The sequence below is a fragment of the Lissotriton helveticus genome, chromosome 1_1, assembly GCF_964261635.1.
Source record: "Lissotriton helveticus chromosome 1_1, aLisHel1.1, whole genome shotgun sequence".
Taxonomy (NCBI): Eukaryota; Metazoa; Chordata; class Amphibia; order Caudata; family Salamandridae; genus Lissotriton; species Lissotriton helveticus.
The window spans coordinates 1,142,756,692-1,142,775,499 of NC_136057.1; positions in this window are offsets into that span (position 1 = coordinate 1,142,756,692).

Sequence of the window (18,808 nt, forward strand, 5' to 3'; positions counted from 1 at the left end):
CCCGTCTGTACAATAATTTATCCAGCAAAGTTAGGTTTGGAACAGATGCTGAGTGCACCCCTTTTTTTAAAGTCAGGAGAGGTATCCGCCAAGGATGCGTACTCGCCCCCCTACTGTTTTCTCTTTTTATAAATCAGGTTGATATAACTTTAAGACAGACTAACGCAGATGCTCCCATCATTAATGGTAACCCTATCCCAGTCCTCTTATACGCGGACGACGCGGTTCTCCTTTCTAGGACTCATAATGGACTACAACATTTAATTAATTAATTCCACGTATTTATCGAAAGTAGGAAATTGAGAATTAATAAAGGGAAGACGGTTACTATGGTGTGTGGTAAGAGACCAAGGAAATGCAAGCCCTTTTTTCTAGAAGGGGAGAGACTAGAATCTGTTAGTAGTTTTTGTTATTTAGGCATCACCTTCTCAGGAGATGGGAGATGGGTAAATGAACAAAAAAGTGTTCTTTTTAAAATGGTCAGGAATACAAACTGTATTTTTAGATTTGCTGCTAAATTAGGGGATCGCAGAATTTATGAAATGCTAACCATATTTAATGCAAGATGTATTTCCTCAGCCATATATGGGGCCGGGGTTTGGGGGTATGATGCACAGAGTGCCAAATTGGTTCAGGGCAAGGAGAATGTGTTTTTAAAACTTTTAATCAGTGCCCCGGCTACGGCTTCAACTGAGTTAATACATAGGGAATTAGATATGAACCATGTTAATGATTTAATCGCTCTCTGTCCTCTGTCCTTATGGCGTTCAATTTGGGCAATGGAGGAGACAAAGTTTACGCAGGACGTAATAACCGATTGTATTGAACTTGACCGCCGATCGAATATCCCCTGGCTGAGTCACATACAACATTGGTACAAAACATTGTATGGTCTGGACATTTTTAATGACTTAATAACAGGTTCCACACTATCGAAGCGGGAGTTGAAATTCTCATTTTTGAAGTATATAGCTGGGATTAGAATGGAAAAATATGTAAAACAAAGTACATTCAATCTTTACCAGCAATACAACATCAATGAAGGCTTTCAATCTTACCTTGCAATAGTTAGTATTATTCCCCATCGATTTGTATTAACCCGTCTCCGCCTAGGAATTGTGCATCACCTTGTGGCTTTTACTGTCCCAAAAAACCTGGCACTTGTTTGTGTCCTTGTGACGGTAAATCTAAACAGAGCACGTGTCATTTCATGTTATCTTGTAAATTTTATACCTCTTTTAGAAAATTTTATTTGAAACCCATCTTTTTAAAATACAATACGCGTGGTATACAATCAGCGATGCAATTATTGTTTAATCTAGAGACCCCAGACGTTTGTTTCCATGTGGCCACCTATATTTTAAAATGTATCTCTGTAAGAAAATCAATTATTATATGAATTTCTTTAGCTGCTAAATGTACTGTGCACTTTGAGGAAGATGTTGTCGACATTATGCACTTTATCACGCTAATTTGCACATACATGTATACCGTATAAATTGCCGCTACTGTATAATATGCACTGATAGAATGGTATAGCACTTGCACTTTGCTTTATTTTAATTGTATATAGTTAGACTAAGTGCTGCTAATTGCATATTGCACTTTATGAAGGCTGCTATCGAACCTTGCTTTTGACCAGGCTAATTTGCACATACATCGATATGGTATTGATATTTAGCACTTTATCAGCATATTTGCACATAACTGAAGGCCGTATAATTGTTACTATTATAATCTATGCATTCTTAGAATCGCATAGTGTTTATATTCTACAAATGCTGCTATCATATATTACATACAGAAATAATTGTACAGTGTTTTTGTGTTTTATTCTGATACATTGTGATTACATTTCAGCGGAAGTATGTTCCAGAATTGTGTAATTTTTATTGATGTTTATTATGTCTGTTGCTATATGGTCGTATTTTTACATACCGAATAAAGCATCTTTGACTTGACTTGCTAAAAACAAATATATACATTATAAAGTAAAATATGTATTTCTTTTAAACTTACATTTTGCACTATATTGAGGGCAACAGTAGAAAAAGTGTTAGAGAGCAGAGGGTTAAAAATGACTCTCCAGCAAGTGCAAAATTAGGGAAAGTGTTGGATAGTGTAGAAGTAAAAATTACTATTCCCACTCCAGTGAATTCAATAGTAAGGAAAGTGTTGGATAGTGGAAGGGAAATATGTACTATTCCCACTCCAGTGAGTGCAACAGTAGGAAAAGTGTTGGATAGCGGAGGGGAAAAAATTACTATTCCCACTCCAGCGAGTGCAACAGTAGGGAACGTGTTGGATAGCAGAGGGGAAAAAAATACTGTTCCCACTCCAGCAAGTGCAACAGTAGTGAAAGTGTTGGATAGCAGGGGGGGAAAAGTATTATTCCCACTCCAGTGAGTGCAACAGTAGGGAAAGTGTTGGATAGCAGAGGGGTATATATTACTATTCCCACTCCTGTCAATGCAGCAGTAGGGAAAGTGTTCGATAGCGGAGGGGAAAAATACTATTCCCACTCCAGTGACTGCAACAGTAGGTAAAGTGTTGGATAACGGAGGAGTATAAATTACTATTCACACTCCTGCGAATGCAGCAGTAGGGAAAGTGTTGGATAGCAGAGGGGAAAAAAATAATATTCCCACTGAAAAAAATAGAATTTAAAAATAAACAAAATATCAATTACAACACAAAACATGATAAAAATAATTGCATATAAAGATATATAAAAATTACAAAACATACAAACATATTATAATAATAAAAATATCTAAACATTACAACCAAAGATTTTTTATTTTTTTAATTAAAAATGTACAAACAAATACATATTTTGTAATAGAAACTATTTATAATCAAAAACATTAACTATTGCATAAATATAATGAATGTTGTGCCTACCCTATAACAGCACTTAATTTAAAACACATATCTAAATTTCTTTAAAATTTTACCTCCATAATTAACACAAATAATTATCAATTAAACAAATATTATTCATTAAAAAAACACATTAAAACAGATAAACATTAATGTACTAACCATACGTTACCCCATAGAACCAAAATCCACAAACAAAATAAAAATAAATAAACAATTACCTAATATATTTTTATCAAGTAATAAATGAATCTTGATAATCAAGTAATGATTAATTAACTTAAACTGAAATAGGGGCTTATTAGGATGGCGGGCAAACTTGTTACGTCCGCCAACATAGTGGTGTTTGGGACCGCCCGCCAGACATTCGGCTGTCCCACCACTGCTATTGAGATGCCCCGGCCATACTGGGAAGTGCATCCTAGGCCTTTATCATTCCGGGCGGTGCTGCTGGCTGCAGCACCATCCGTAATGATAAAGGTGCATGCATCGCATTTCCCTGCCACATGTGGCAGGCACCACGCGGTGCCTGCCACTTGGTAAATGGAAATAGTGCAGTGACACCCCCCACTGAAGAGGGACCCGCAATGACCCCCCAAAGCCAATCCCTCCAGCCTTTCCATGGTGGCATCGCCTCCATGAAAAGGCATCCTACAACCCACAATCTAATATGGTGGTCGGTGCCTGCTAGGCATCGCCACCCTATTAGTGGGCCTGCTCCGTCCGCCAGGCAATCGGTGAGATTGATACCAGCGGTGGGTAAATCACCATGTGATGGCGGAAGGACCGCCACGGCTGGCTCGACGGTGGCGCTCCTTCTGCAATCATAATGAGACCCTTAGTTTCCAACCTCTGCCCCAATAAACACCACAACACACGCCTAAAAATAATTACACAATTTCCATAACTAATTTTACATCAATAAATTACCATCAATTAACCACAAATAATTAATTAATTTAAAAAAATACTTCATGCCATTTACCACTATAAACTCCACAACTCACACATCAAATTAATTTCACAATTGCCATATTTGAATTGTAATTAATTAATTAGCATCAACAAATAATTAATTATTTATAAATAAATTACCTCCCACCCTATTCCCTATAAACCCCACCACCCATTTCTAAAAACATGACACAAATAACATAATGAATTACATATTCATTAATTCGTGAATAAAAATTAATAGATTATAAATAAATATTAATACATTAATTCCCACAATTCACAGTATAAAATAAAATAAAATAAATATTATATAAAATATATTAATAAATATATGAAACTTAAATTACTTCCCACCCTACCTCCCTATCAACCCACAACACGTTCCTATAAAAATGATCCAATTCACATAATTACCAATTAATTATTAATAATTAGCAACCAATGTATTAATAATTAATAATACATTAATTCCTACAATTAACAGCATAAAATATTAAATAAATAAATATTATTTGCACAATGACATATTTACCAATTAATTAATTAATAAAAATGAACAGCTAATTAATAATTAATTAATAATAAATTAATTCTCACAATTAACAATATACAATCCAAATTAAATAAATAATTATAAATAAAAATTAATATTCAATTTATTCTAATTAAATTACTTCCCACCCTATTCCCCTATAAACCCACTAAACCACTACGGATATAAAACACAAAATGTAATTAAAATAAAATTAATTTCTACTAAAAAATTAACACATATATTAAAAAACAAAAGCAATACTTAGGCCCCCATTAGGATGGCGAGCGGACTTTGCCTGCCTGCCATCCCATCGTGGAAAGGGACTTCCCGCCATAAGGGTGGGGGTCCCGTGGGGGAAATTAGGATCATCCCGTATTTTTAACATTGTGGCGGGCGGTATTTATAACATAGTGGCATTTCAGCACCGCCCGCCGCAATGGTAAAAATACATGTAGTGCATTTCAAAGCACAACGTGACAGGCACCACGCGGTGCCTGCCAGGTTGTTCTTTAAAATGCTGGGGGGTACTATAGGTACCCCCCATGTGCACCCACCACCCCCCGGAGTCCCTGGGGCCCGCAACGGGCCCCAAAGCAGACTCCGCTTGCCTTTCTGTGGTGGCAATGCCGCTACGGAAAGACATTGGAAAATGCCCATACTAATATGACTGGCAGTGGCTGATAGACACCGCCACCATAAAGAACCCTTTTTTGCGACCGGGGTGGAAAAGCAGCGAACGGTCTTTCCGTCCGCCGCGGACCCCCCAGCCATCGTGGGGGCGATCCGCCCACCATCCTAATGGGTGCCTTAGACCGAAAAACAGAGCACATACATCTAAAATACAAACTAAAATACATAACACTAAATAAAAAAATGAAACAATATATTTGCAAACGATATTAATGACTTCAATATTTAAATAAACAATATTTATTACCTTAAACTCGATATTCTGGACCAAGATATTTTTGCTTTTGATATTTCTGTTCATTGATATTTGAAAGCCAATTTTAGTGCAAGTTGACATTTCCAACTCAATATTCGGACTCAATACCCATTTTTTTAACAGATTTTATTGTGTTTTGTATAATCTTCAAACAGCAATGACATTTGTGACATCAATTGCCATCCAGTAAGGCAAATCTATCAGTTCTATCTCAAAACCTCAATTTCTGAATTCCCCAGACTCCCCGCCCTTCCCATCTCCCTTGAGTCGTTCCCAAAAGAAATATTCACACCAGATAGTGAAATCTTATCCATAATCGCCCCGTCGGTACGTTCAGATATTAGGAAGGCCAGAGTCCACATCCAGTGGTGGAGTTATTGGGGTGCCTATTGTAAGCGATTTGCTCGTGCTTGCACCCACAGTTCTAGGCAGGGGTTGGAGCTGGTGATTCTCCTGGGAATGTCCTTCATGATGGAGGTCTGGGTTTCTCATGCAGTCCACTAGTGCTTCCAAAGCGTGGGTTGTATCTTGAGAGGCATGGCCCTATAATGCTTCCCTCAACGGTACCTCACTCTCAGATCCTGTCCATCTCTCAAGTTCCCTACGCCAGCCAGGTGGCAGAACAGGAACCCCAGGGGCCTTCTAATGTCTGATGATTTCCCTCTTTGCTAATAGAAAGTAAAATCCTGAAATCTACTTGTGACCTTTGTCTTGGATGTGTGTAGAAACCAGCACAGCAAGCAATGTCACAGGGAACCTCTCTTGTGATGACGTCAGCAACCATCACTTTTATCTCTTCCCAGTAATCAGTCAGCGAGGGGCAGCTCCACAGCATATGCATATGCATAAGCTCCACCCCAACCTCCCCACATCTTGAGCATGCTGCTCCAGTCGTGTTGAAATATCTTTTTATTGGATCTGGGGTTAAGTATGCCCCGTGAACCCTTTCCCAGAGGATCGACCAATCGCCTTCAGGTATGGAAATTTCCAGGTCCTCCTTCTAATGTATCCTCAGGGTTTCTAGGGGTTGAAGCATGTCTTCCCATAGCGCTCTGTATAGGCATTTGAACGCTTTGATTGTGCCCGACAACAAGACAATTTATTGACAACTATTATGAGGCCCTGATTCAGGCATGCTGGTTACCCAGTGCTTGCTGATCACATTATGGGAAGGGAAGACTGGCAAAAAGAGAAACAAATATAAACACATTTTCACAATAGATGACAATAAATTCTCCTATTGGTCTTGTGGCTAAAGTCCACTGTGAAGTTATTCAAATATTTTCCAGTATCATCACACCCACAGGAGGATACGATTACACATTTCTATTTATTGTAATCTGTTCAAAGTATACTTTTCTCATTTCTTTTATATATGTCACAAAACACAAGTGCTAAATCCTCTCACAACAAATATATACACTATACACAACAAATTAGCATACCTATGTACATACCTATATACAACAAATATACATAATGAAACAACATATACACTTTATACAGCAAAAACATATAACAGAAAAAATTGGGGAGGATATAATTTATATATATATATCTCTGTTAAGTATTTCCTATCTTTCACCCTATAGAACAGTCCTACGAAAGTGTCCTCCTATTTAATCTAGGTGGTACACTAGGAGGTAGTCAGACACAACGGTTCCAAACCAAAATCCTCATGGAACCCCAATCTTCACATGTGTCCAGGGATGTATCTTTCACAAATTAATTGGAAACAAAAGGACTCCTCCAAAAGGAAAGTGTCGACGCGGTCGCGTTTCGGCCTTCCAACAAATCAGGCCTCCTCAGGACAGGGCGACAAAAGAAGGGGGAAAAACAAACTTAGAAATACATAGAATGCAATACATTAACTTGCAGGCAGATGATCAACACTCCGTGTGCCACCACGCCCCGCTCCACAACCTACTTAAACTGTGGTCACGTGCCTCTACCGGCCGGGAGTACACACCAGTACCAATTCCAAAAAGGGAAGAAGCAGAGGAAAAACACCACAACTAGCCTATAGTACCGAAAAGTCCCAGGGAGTGGTGTGCGTCAGGTATGCTAATGTCTGTGCTTTAGGTCCACGTAGTGGATAACCATCACGGTGGTTGTGTGCATAGTTCAGTGCTCGAAAAGGAAGGAGTGCGCAAGTTCAGTGGTCACAACATGCCCTCAGCTATTGTAATAACTACAGACACAGAAATACTAAACCAAACCACTTACTTAAACTCCACGGTGGCAAAGCCACCCGCTATGTCAACAAACTCCAACTGTTTCTAAAGAATAGTAATAATAGAAGCACACATGAGTCGGGCACAGCCCAGGGACCTTACAGGGACTGGTATGATAAAACATCTTTAGCTCACAAATACCCTCCCCAGAGCCGGGTATCCTACCTTGCGTATGTCCGCTCTTATACTCAAGGGGGCAAATCTCCGGGTTCTTGAATAATCCTAAGTGCACTGTAATAGAAGAAGGGGTAAAGAATCGCGTTAGTGTGGAACCCAGCTAAATCAGTTCTACACCCACGCTGTATCTGTGTCCTATATCCCTCGTCAGGAAGCGCTGCGGCACTCACCCAAAGTTCCCAGTGTCGGCAGTCCCAAGTTCTGCAGCAACACGTCGCCATGAAGGTCAGGTCTTTCACTAAGGAGGCTATCGCGGCATAAATCCACAAGCACCGTCCTCGCCGTGGCCTCTCACGTGACGGGGACGTGCCGTCTGCACGCAATGGGCATAGAAAGGGGACTACGTTCTGTCCCTACTCTACTCCCTTCTCCCTCTCTACTCAATAACTCGACTCCCTAGGTACATATACCCAAAAAATCAAATACCAAACTTTCTATTTGGATCGAACCAACGCAATATAGACCGGAAATAAAACACCTATCAACTGACTGTAGAAAACATTTCTAGAGAATACTCCTCCGTATCCCAAAGAACTCAAGGGGTAACCTCTTTCCTTATGGCTGGCTAACCCTCGTGATTTTAGTACCTCACCGAGGTGCATAACTATACTAAAAAGAAAAGTGACGATAGATTCAAAAAGGCGGGGGATACCTCCTGATGATAAATGCATGAGGGCATCTTCACTGAACAATGGACCCCCCTCATGTCTTAACCACATTGTGTACCAACTTATACTGGTGACCCATGATAGATCGGGAGGGACAGGGCGCCCAGTGGTCACAGAGTGAGTGGTCATCTCCAAGCAATTACACTAAAGCATATTCATGGTAACATTATTACCCAGCTTTCAAGCGTTCGGACAATGAAAATTGACATTATTATTAACAAAACCAAAACCAACGTTCAAATATTTTATATACAATATATTCACAATAGCCTATAGTATACATGCGGAACAGAACCAGTGCTCAAGTCTCCAAAGACACCTCGCCATGAGCCTAAGATCTTATCAGTGCCCAAATTTCATCACGGTCATTAAGTCCTCCCCTGGCAGTTTCATACTTCTCTATCATCCTTGCCTCTAATGTATTGAGGGTCATTTGTACCATCATTTTACTCTGCGCTTACACTCACATCAATACAGACCAGCTGATATCGTTCTCATCATGTCCTGTCTCGACATAATGCTGTACTAATGGTGCTCCCATAGTTCGACATCTAATTCTCGACTGTAGCTGAACCACTCTCATCTTTACACTCTGAGTCGTTTGCCCTATCTATGTTTTACCACACGGACACGTGATGCAATACACCACGTTTTTGGTGTTGCAGTTTGAGAAGCCTAATTGTACATGCCTCTTGTTGTTAATTATCACTTGCTTGGTATTAGCAGTGTATGGACAAACTACATATCCATTGCACTTATAGTGTCCTACTACAGGGGGAAGACTCAACATGCTCCTCAGGTTACCTTTCTCTGGTGGAATTCTTGTTGCCTTAACTAGATGTTGCCTGATGTTCTTAGCCTTTCGGAATGCGAAGCGTGGTTTAGGGATATCAAACTGTTCTATTAATCGCCAATTCCTCAGTATAATTTGCTTGATTTTATTAGCCTTCGGATTGTAGGTGAGAACGCAGGTCATCTTGTCAGTGTTTCGTTTTTCCTTAGGTGTAAGTAGAGACTCACGCAGCGTAAGCCACACCCGCTTCAAAGCTGTCCTCCTGACCAGTTTTTTGGGGTACCCTCTATTGACAAGCTTAATTTGTAGCTGTTCGGCATTTGCAAAGTAGTCACTTTTGTTACTGCAATTACGCCGGATCCTTAAAAATTGCCCATAGGGCAAGTTTTCTATCAGGGTCCTGGGGTGTCCACTATTAAAATGGAGTAATGTATTACAATCTGTAGGTTTACAGTAGAGGCTAACTTCTAGTCTCCCCTCTTTGTGTATTACATTCAAATCCAAGAAATTAATTTTGGAATTACTGTAAGTGATGGTAAATTTCAGATCCGCTGATAGATTGTTCAACCACCCATGAAAAGCCATTAGTTGTTCCAAGCTTCCTCCCCAATCATAAAGATGTCGTCGATAAATGGACTCCACCTTATGATATGGGCTCTAAAGGGTGTTGTCTCTTTATAGATGTAATTTTTTTCAAACACATCCATCACCAAGTTCGCAATCTCTGGCGCATAACAACAGCCCATGGCTACTCCCTTTATCTGCAAAAACAAATCATTCTTAAAGGAAAAAAAGCTATTCTTCAAACAGATTTTCGCTAAAGCTGAAATAAAACTGGTCGGGATAGCGTGTGGTCTAATCCTCGTCTCCAACACTAGGTCCAATACAAGTAGAGCCTCTTCTTGAGGAATGTTGGTGTAGAGGCTTTCAACATGGAAAGTGACCAGCAACTGCTGGTCACTCTCGAATATTGAATCCTCCACTTTGGAAATAAAATCCATAGAGTCCCTAATATATGCTTCTGTCAATGGTACAAATGGTTTCAAAAACACGTCAATGTACTTTGTAAGTGGTTCCAACAAGGAGCCACATGCTTCAATAATGGGACGGCCAGGGGGGTGATTAATGTCCTTGTGGACTTTTGGCAAAACATGTATATTTGGGATCTTTTGTGTAGTTGAATTAAGAAAGTCATACTCCTTTTTACAAAGGTATCCTTCATCTAGTGCTTGTGCAGTAATCTGTTGAATCTGTGCCTTCAGTCTATCCTTAGGGTCTTCCCTAATGGGGCGATAATGATCGATGTTATGTAGCTGTCTCAGAATTTCATTATCATACTAATCCACGTCCCAGAGGACAATCCCTCCTCCTTATCTGCTGGCTTGATAACAGTGAGGGGATTATTCGATAAATCTTTCAATGCTACCATTTCCTGTTTGGAAAAATTGGGGTTAAAGAATACCTTCTTACGATTAAGTACATCAATTTCTCTTAAGACCTGTTCTTCAAAAAAAATTATTTCGTCCGGCATAGCCGAACTTTCAGGGCAAAAAATAGATTTCTTATGTAGCCCACTTTGTTTGTTTCCGATGTCTCGTCCTTATCTGAAAAGAATACATTAAGTCTAATTTTGCGAAGAAATTGTAACACTTCAGTCTTAATACTCACAGGATCTTGTAGGGTCAATGGAACAAATGATAACCCCTTATGTAACACTTTTTCCTCTATCTTAGTTAAAGTGTGTTTAGAAAGGTTATAATTAGGAATCAATTCATTTCCACTGTTCTCTATCTCATTTTGTGTAGCATTTATCTGTTGTAAGTCCTGTGTCTTGTTCTGGAAACTCCCTGGTCTGGGGATGGTGGCGGTGGTGGCCTCCATGGTCCTCTGAATCCCCTTCTCCCCCAACCTCTGTCTAAAAAAGGAAGAGACCTGGGGTATTGGAAGTAAGTAGGGTACGGTTGGTATTGCTGGTATGGTTGGTAATGACCAGAAGATCCTTGGTCAGAATCAGAAGATGACTCTGAAAATGTTATAAAATTTCTTCTTGATCTGCCTCTATATTGCAAATTAAGTGTGCTCGGATTATTATTCTTAAAGAAATCCTCCTTCAGATATGGATATACAGTTTCCAAACTAAAGTTCTTAATGCCCCTTGCCACTTTCGTTGTTTTCAAAATCACTGTGTGTGTTTTAAAATCACAGATAGTTTTCTCAATTGATTCCAATAATGCTTTAGCATCAGTAATACCAGTGTCAGTCCCAATTTCTTTCTCCAGTTTTTTGATCTCCTTTAGTTCTTCCTCACTAATTCTAAGGGCTGTTTGAATGGATAATACTGTCCAATCACTGGATAATTTTGTACCCACCCCACTGAAGTCCAACAGATATGGCTTATCGTTAACAAAGATCACAGGAATGTTTTTAACCTGTAATCCCACCGGAATCGTGTTACTTTTCAAATTATCTAATAATACCTGAGCATGAAGTTGCGTCCTGGTGTTCTTTTTACGTAACTGTATAAGACGTTCTCCTTTGTCAGAGCTATATGCTCCCACCGGTCCCTGATCTCCTCCTAACAGAGACGGGATCTGTAAAAGCCTATTGACATCTTCCTCTGAGTATTGTACCATATGAGGTTCATTCATATCAGAGCCGTCAATGGAACAACCTGAACACACTATTCACACATCTAAACTAACAAGGACAATTCTACACTCAATCAATTATCACTCCTCCAATGTTAGTGATGAACAAATTAACAAACTTTTGTACCATGTGCACACTAAATACTCAAATCATGTTGCATAGCCCTCACACTTAAAAAGTGTAAAACAATTATGTAAGCCAAAAAACAAAAGGGGTTTACCCAAATTACCCTCCTTTGCCTGGGTAATTACAAATATATGGGAAGGGAAGATTGGCAAAAGGAGGAACAAATATAAACACATTTTCACAATAGATGACAATAAATTCTCCTAATGGTCTTGTGGCTAAAGTCCACTGTGAAGTTATTCAAATATTTTCCAGTATCATCACACCCACAGGAGGATAAGATTACACATTTCTATTTATTGTAATCTATTCAAAGTATACTTTTCTCATTTCTTTTATATATGTCACAAAACACAAGTGCTAAATCCTCTCACAACAAATATATACACTATACACAACAAATTAGCATACCTATGTACATACCTATATACAACAAATATACATAATGAAACAACATATACACTTTATACAGCAAAAACATATAACAGAAAAAAATTGGGGAGGATATAATTTATATATATATCTCTGTTAAGTACTTCCTATCTTTCACCCTATAGAACAGTACTACGAAAGTGTCCCCCTATTAAATCTAGGTGGTACACTAGGAGGTAGTCAGACACAACGGTTCCAAACCAAAATCCTCATGGAACCCCAATCTTCACATGTGTCCAGTGATGTATCTTTCACAAATTAGTTGGAAACAAAAGGACTCCTCCGAAAGGAAAGTGTCGACGCGGTCGCGTTTCGGCCTTCCAACAAATCAGGCCTCCTCAGGACAGGGCGACAAAAGAAGGGGGAAAAACAAACTTAGAAATACATAGAATGCAATACATTAACTTGCAGGCAGATGATCAACACTCCGTGTGCCACCACGCCCCGCTCCACAGCCGTCACCATCCTACTTAAACTGTGGTCACGTGCCTCTACCGGCCGGGAGTACACACCAGTACCAATTCCAAAAAGGGAAGAAGCAGAGGAAAAACACCACAACTAGCCTATAGTACCGAAAAGTCCCAGAGAGTGGTGTGCGTCAGGTATGCTAATGTCTGTGCTTTAGGTCCACGTAGTGGATAACCATCACGGTGGTTGTGTGCATAGTTCAGTGCTCGAAAAGGAAGGAGTGCGCAAGTTCAGTGGTCACAACATGCCCTCAGCTATTGTAATAACTACAGACACAGAAATACTAAACCAAACCACTTACTTAAACTCCACGGTGGCAAAGCCACGCGCTATGTCAACAAACTCCAACTGTTTCTAAAAAATTGTAATAATAGAAGCACACATGAGTCGGGCACAGCCCAGGGACCTTACAGGGACTGGTATGATAAAACCGCTTTAGCGCACAAATACCCTCCCCAGAGCCGGGTATCCTACCTTTCGTATGTCTGCTCTTTTACTCAAGGGGGCAAATCTCCGGGTTCTTGAATAATCCTAAGTGCACTGTAATAGAAGAAGGGGTAAAGAATCGCGTTAGTGGGGAAACCAGCTAAATCAGTTCCACTCCCATGCTGTATCTGTGTCCTATATCCCTCGTCAGGAAGCGCTGCGGCACTCACCCAAAGTTCCCAGTGTCGGCAGTCCCAAGTTCTGCAGCTACATGTCGCCATGAAGGTCGGGTCTTTCACTAATGAGGCTATCGCGGCATAAATCCACAAGCACCGTCCTCGCCGTGGCCTCCCACGTAACCGGGACGTGCCGTCTGCAAGCAATGGGCATAGAAAGGGGACTACGTTCTGCCCCTACTCTACTCCCTTCTCCCTCTCTACTCAATAACTCGACTCCCTAGGTACATATACCCAAAAAATAAAATACCAAACTTTCTATTTGGATCGAACCAACGCAATATAGACCGGAAATAAAACACCTATCAACTGACTGTAGAAAACATTTCTAGAGTATACTCCTCCGTATCCCAAAGAACTCAAGGGGTAACCTCTTTCCTTATGGCTGGCTAACCCTCGTGACTTTACTACCTCACCGAGGTGCATAACTATACTAAAAAGAAAAGTGACGATAGATTCAAAAAGGCGGGGGATACCTCCTGATGATAAATGCATGAGGGCATCTACACTGAACAATGGACCCCCCTCATGTCTTAACCACATTGTGTACCAACTTATACTGGTGACCCATGATAGATCGGGAGGGACAGGGCGCCCAGTGGTCACAGAGTGAGTGGTCATCTCCAAGCAATTACACTAAAGCATATACATGGTAACATTATCACCCAGCATTTCAAGCGTTCGGACAATGAAAATTGACAATCTTATTAACAAAACCAAAACCAACGTTCAAACATTTTATATACAATATATACACAATAGCCTATAGTATACATGCGGAACAGAACCAGTGCTCAAGTCTCCAAAGACACCTCGCCATGAGCCTAAGATCTTATCAGTGCCCAAATTTCATCACGGTCATTAAGTCCTCCCCTGGCAGTTTCATACTTCTCTATCATCCTTGCCTCTAATTTATTGAGGGTCATTTGTACCATCATTTTACTCTGCGCTTTCACTCCCATCAATACAGACCAGCTGATATCGTTCTCATCATGTCCTGTCTCGACATAATGCTGTACTAATGGTGCTCCCATAGTTCGACATCTAATTCTCGTTTGATGCTGAACCACTCTCATCTTTACACTCTGAGTCGTTTGCCCTATCTATGTTTTACCACACGGACACGTGATGCAATACACCACGTTTTTGGTGTTGCAGTTTGAGAAGCCTAATTGTACATGCCTCTTGTTGTTAATTATCACTTGCTTGGTATTAGCAGTGTATGGACAAACTACACATCCATTGCACTTATAGTGTCCTACTACAGGGGGAAGACTCAACATGCTCCTCAGGTTACCTTTCTCTGGTGGAATTCTTGTTGCCTTAACTAGATGTTGCCTGATGTTCTTAGCCTTTCGGAATGCGAAGAGTGGTTTAGGGATATCAAACTGTTCTATTAATCGCCAATTCCTCAGTATAATTTGCTTGATTTTATTAGCCTTCGGATTGTAGGTGAGAATGCAGGTCATCTTGTCAGTGTTTTGTTTTTCCTTAATCAATCAATCATGGACATTTATATAGCGCACTACTTACCCGGAGGGTCTCAAGGCGCTTGGGGGGGAGGGGTGCTGCTACTGCTCGAACAGCCAGGTCTTGAGCTTCTTCCTGAAGGAAAGGTGGTCTTGGGTCAGGCGCAGGTCGGTCGGGAGGGAGTTCCAGGTCTTGGCGGCCAGGTGGGAGAAGGACCTTCCTCCTGTTGTCGATCTTCGGATGCGGGGTACGGCGGCGAGGGCGTGACTGGCTGATCGGAGGTGGCGTTTGGGAGCGTAGAAGTTGATGCGGTTGTTGAGGTAGCTCGGGCCTTGGTCGTGTAGGGCTTTGTGTGCGTGGGTGAGGAGACGGAAGGTGATTCTTTTGTTGACGGGGAGCCAGTGCAGGTCTCTCAGATGTCCGGAGATGTGGCTGCGTCGGGGGATGTCGAGGATGAGTCTGGCTGAGGCGTTCTGGATCCGCTGGAGTCTCTTCTGGAGCTTGGCGGTGGTTCCGGCGTAGAGGGCGTTGCCGTAGTCCAGTCGGCTGGTGACGAGGGCCTGGGTGACCGTCTTCCTGGTCTCGGTGGGGATCCACCGGAAGATCTTTTGTAGCATGCGCAGGATGTTGAAGCATGACGAGGAGACGGCGTTGACTTGCCTGGTCATGGAGAGGGAGGAGTCCAGGATGAAGCCCAGGTTGCGTGCGTGGTCTGTCGGTGTGGGTGCGGAGCCCAGGGCGGGGGGCCACCAGGAGTCGTCCCAGGCGGAGGGCGAGGAGCCCAGGATGAGGACTTCCGTCTTGTCTGAGTTCAGTTTCAGGCGGCTGGTCGTCATCCATTCGGCTACAGCTTTCATCCCTTCGTGAAGGTTGGCTCTGGAAGCGGCGGGGTCGTTGGTCAGTGAGAGGATCAGCTGGGTGTCGTCGGCGTAGGAGATGATGTTCAGGTTGTGTTGGCGTGCGATGGGCGCGAGGGGGCTCATGTAGACGTTGAAGAGGGTGGGGCTCAGCGAGGATCCTTGAGGGACGCCGCAGATGACTTTGGTGGCCTCTGACTTGTACGGTGGTAGACAGACTCTCTGTGTTCTTCCGTCGAGGAAGGAGACGATCCATTCCAGTGCCTTCTCTTGAATTCCGACGTTGCTGAGGCGTTGCACTAGGGTGCGGTGGCAGACCGTGTCGAATGCGGCGGAGAGGTCTAGGAGGATGAGGGCCGCTGTTTCTCCGTTGTCCATCAGGGCTCGGATGTCATCGGTGGCAGCGATGAGGGTGGTCTCGGTGCTGTGGTTGGCTCGGAAGCCAGACTGTGAAGGGTCGAGGGATCCGTTCGTCTCGAGGAAGGCGGCCAGCTGTTTGTTGACGGTCTTCTCGATGACTTTGGCTGGAAACGGGAGGAGCGAGATGGGGCGGTAGTTCTTGAGTTCGGTGGGGTCCGCTGTTGGTTTCTTTAGTAGAGCGCTGAGTTCGGCGTGCTTCCAGCTCTCCGGGAAGGTGGCGGTGTCGAAGGAGGTGTTGATGATGTCCCGCAGGTGGGGTGCGATGACAGTGTCGGCCTTGTTGAAGACGTGGTGAGGGCAGGGGTCGGTCGGAGATCCGGAGTGGATGGAGTTCATCATGCGGACGATGTCATCGGTGCTGATCGGAGTCCAGGCGCGGAGGTTGGTGGTGGGTGGCGTTGCTGCGGTCATTGTGTGCGATGGTTGACTGCTGAAGCTGTTGTGTATGTCCGCGATCTTGTTGTGGAAGTAGGAGGCGAGGGAGTTGCAGAGGTCTTGCGATGGGGTGATGTCGTTGTTTCCTGCGTTGGGGTTGGAGAGCTCTTTCACGATGTTGAAGAGTTCCTTGCAGTTGTGTGCGTTGTTGTCCAGTCGGTCCTTGAATGCAGTTTTCTTGGTGGCGCGGATCAGTTGGTGGTGCTTCCGGGTGGCCAGCTTGAGGGTGGTCATGTTGTCCGGTGTTGGTTCCCTTCTCCAGGCCTTTTCGAGGGCTCGGCAGTTCTTCTTGGAGCTCTTGAGTTCGTCGGTGAACCATGGGGCTCTCTTGCTGCCGGGTCTGCTGGGCGGGGTCCTCAGAGGGGCGAGTTCGTCCGCGCAGTTGCTGATCCACTTCGTGAGGTTGTCGGCGGCCTGGCTGGGGTTCGCTGAGCTGGCGGGAGGGTGCTGACTCAGGGAAGCGGCGAGCTGGTCGGCTGTAATCTTGTTCCAGCTTCTTCGGGCAACCTGTTGCTGGTGGTGGTGGGTCGTCGTTCTTCTGAAGGTGAAGTGGACGCAGCTGTGGTCCGTCCAGTGGAGTCCTGTGGCGTGGCTGAAGGCGATGTCTTTGCTTGATGAGAAGACGGCGTCGAGTGTGTGTCCGGCGAGGTGGGTGGGGGTGGTCACCAGTTGCTTGAGTCCCAGGTTTGCGAGGTTTTCCAGCACGGTGGTGGTGTTGCGGTCGTCGTTGTTCTCCAGGTGGAAGTTGAGGTCCCCGAGGAGGACGTAGTCGGCTGAGGGGAGGGCGAGCGGGCTGATGAAGTCGGCGATGTCCTCGCTGAATTGTGTGCGTGGTCCCGGGGGTCTGTAGATGAGGGTGCCTCTGAGGGTGGTCTTGGGGTTGACGTGGATCTGGAAGTGCAGGTGTTCAGCGGGTGCGATGGTGTCGTCGGTGTTGGTCGTGATGCGGATGGTGTTCCTGTGGATGATGGCGATGCCTCCTCCTGTGTTGTTGACGCGGTCTCTCCGGATGATCTTGTAGCCGTCCGGGATGGCGATGGCGATGTCGGGTGCTGAGGAGGCGTTCATCCAGGTTTCCGTGAGGAAGGCGACGTCTGGGTCTGTGGTGTCGAGCAGGTTCCAGAGCTCGACGGCGTGTCTGTGGACGGAGCGGGTGTTGAGCAGGATGCACTTCAGGTGGCTGCTGCTGGAGTTCGGCTTGGTGGGTGCTGGTGCAGTGCAGGTCCGGGTGCAGGAGAACTTGCAGGACTGGCAGATGAAGGGTCCGTGGGTGCGTCTCGGGGTGGCTCGGTAGCATCCAGGGGTTCGGCCGGCGTTGAGTGCATTGAGGGTGGCGGCGTCGTATGTCCGTCGGGTCGTCTTCTGTCGGTGGGGGCCAGGGGTCCTGGCACTGGGCGCGGTCCAGGCGCGGACGGGCGCAGACGGGCTTACCTTTGGCGCACCTTCGGCGCTCAATCGGTGCTCCCGCTGCGCGCGTCCGCTGCGCGGTCGCTGAGGGGGCGTCATAAGAGGGGAGCAGGGAGGGCGGGTCCGCCGGGAGGCGGGAAGGGGTTAACCAATCGTGTGGCGGGGGGGCGGGGGCCGCAGGCAGGAGGCGCGGGAACGGGTCCGGCAGAGCGGGCGGCCCAGCGGCGGCTGGGGCGCTGCTGGCGGCGTCGGCGAAGGCTCTCGGCAGGTAAGCAGGGCAGCAGTGGCAGGCGTAGAGGAGCAGGGGGGCGACCAGGCCAGAGGCGCAGTGGTCGCTCCCTAGAGGCAGGCGAGGTCCCCTTAAGAGGGGAGCAGGGAGGGCGGGTCCGCCGGGAGGCGGGAAGGGGTTAACCAATCGTGTGGCGGGGGGGCGGGGGCCGCAGGCAGGAGGCGCGGGAACGGGTCCGGCAGAGCGGGCGGCCCAGCGGCGGCTGGGGCGCTGCTGGCGGCGTCGGCGAAGGCTCTCGGCAGGTAAGCAGGGCAGCAGTGGCAGGCGTAGAGGAGCAGGGGGGCGACCAGGCCAGAGGCGCAGTGGTCGCTCCCTAGAGGCAGGCGAGGTCCCCTTAAGAGGGGAGCAGGGAGGGCGGGTCCGCCGGGAGGCGGGAAGGGGTTAACCAATCGTGTGGCGG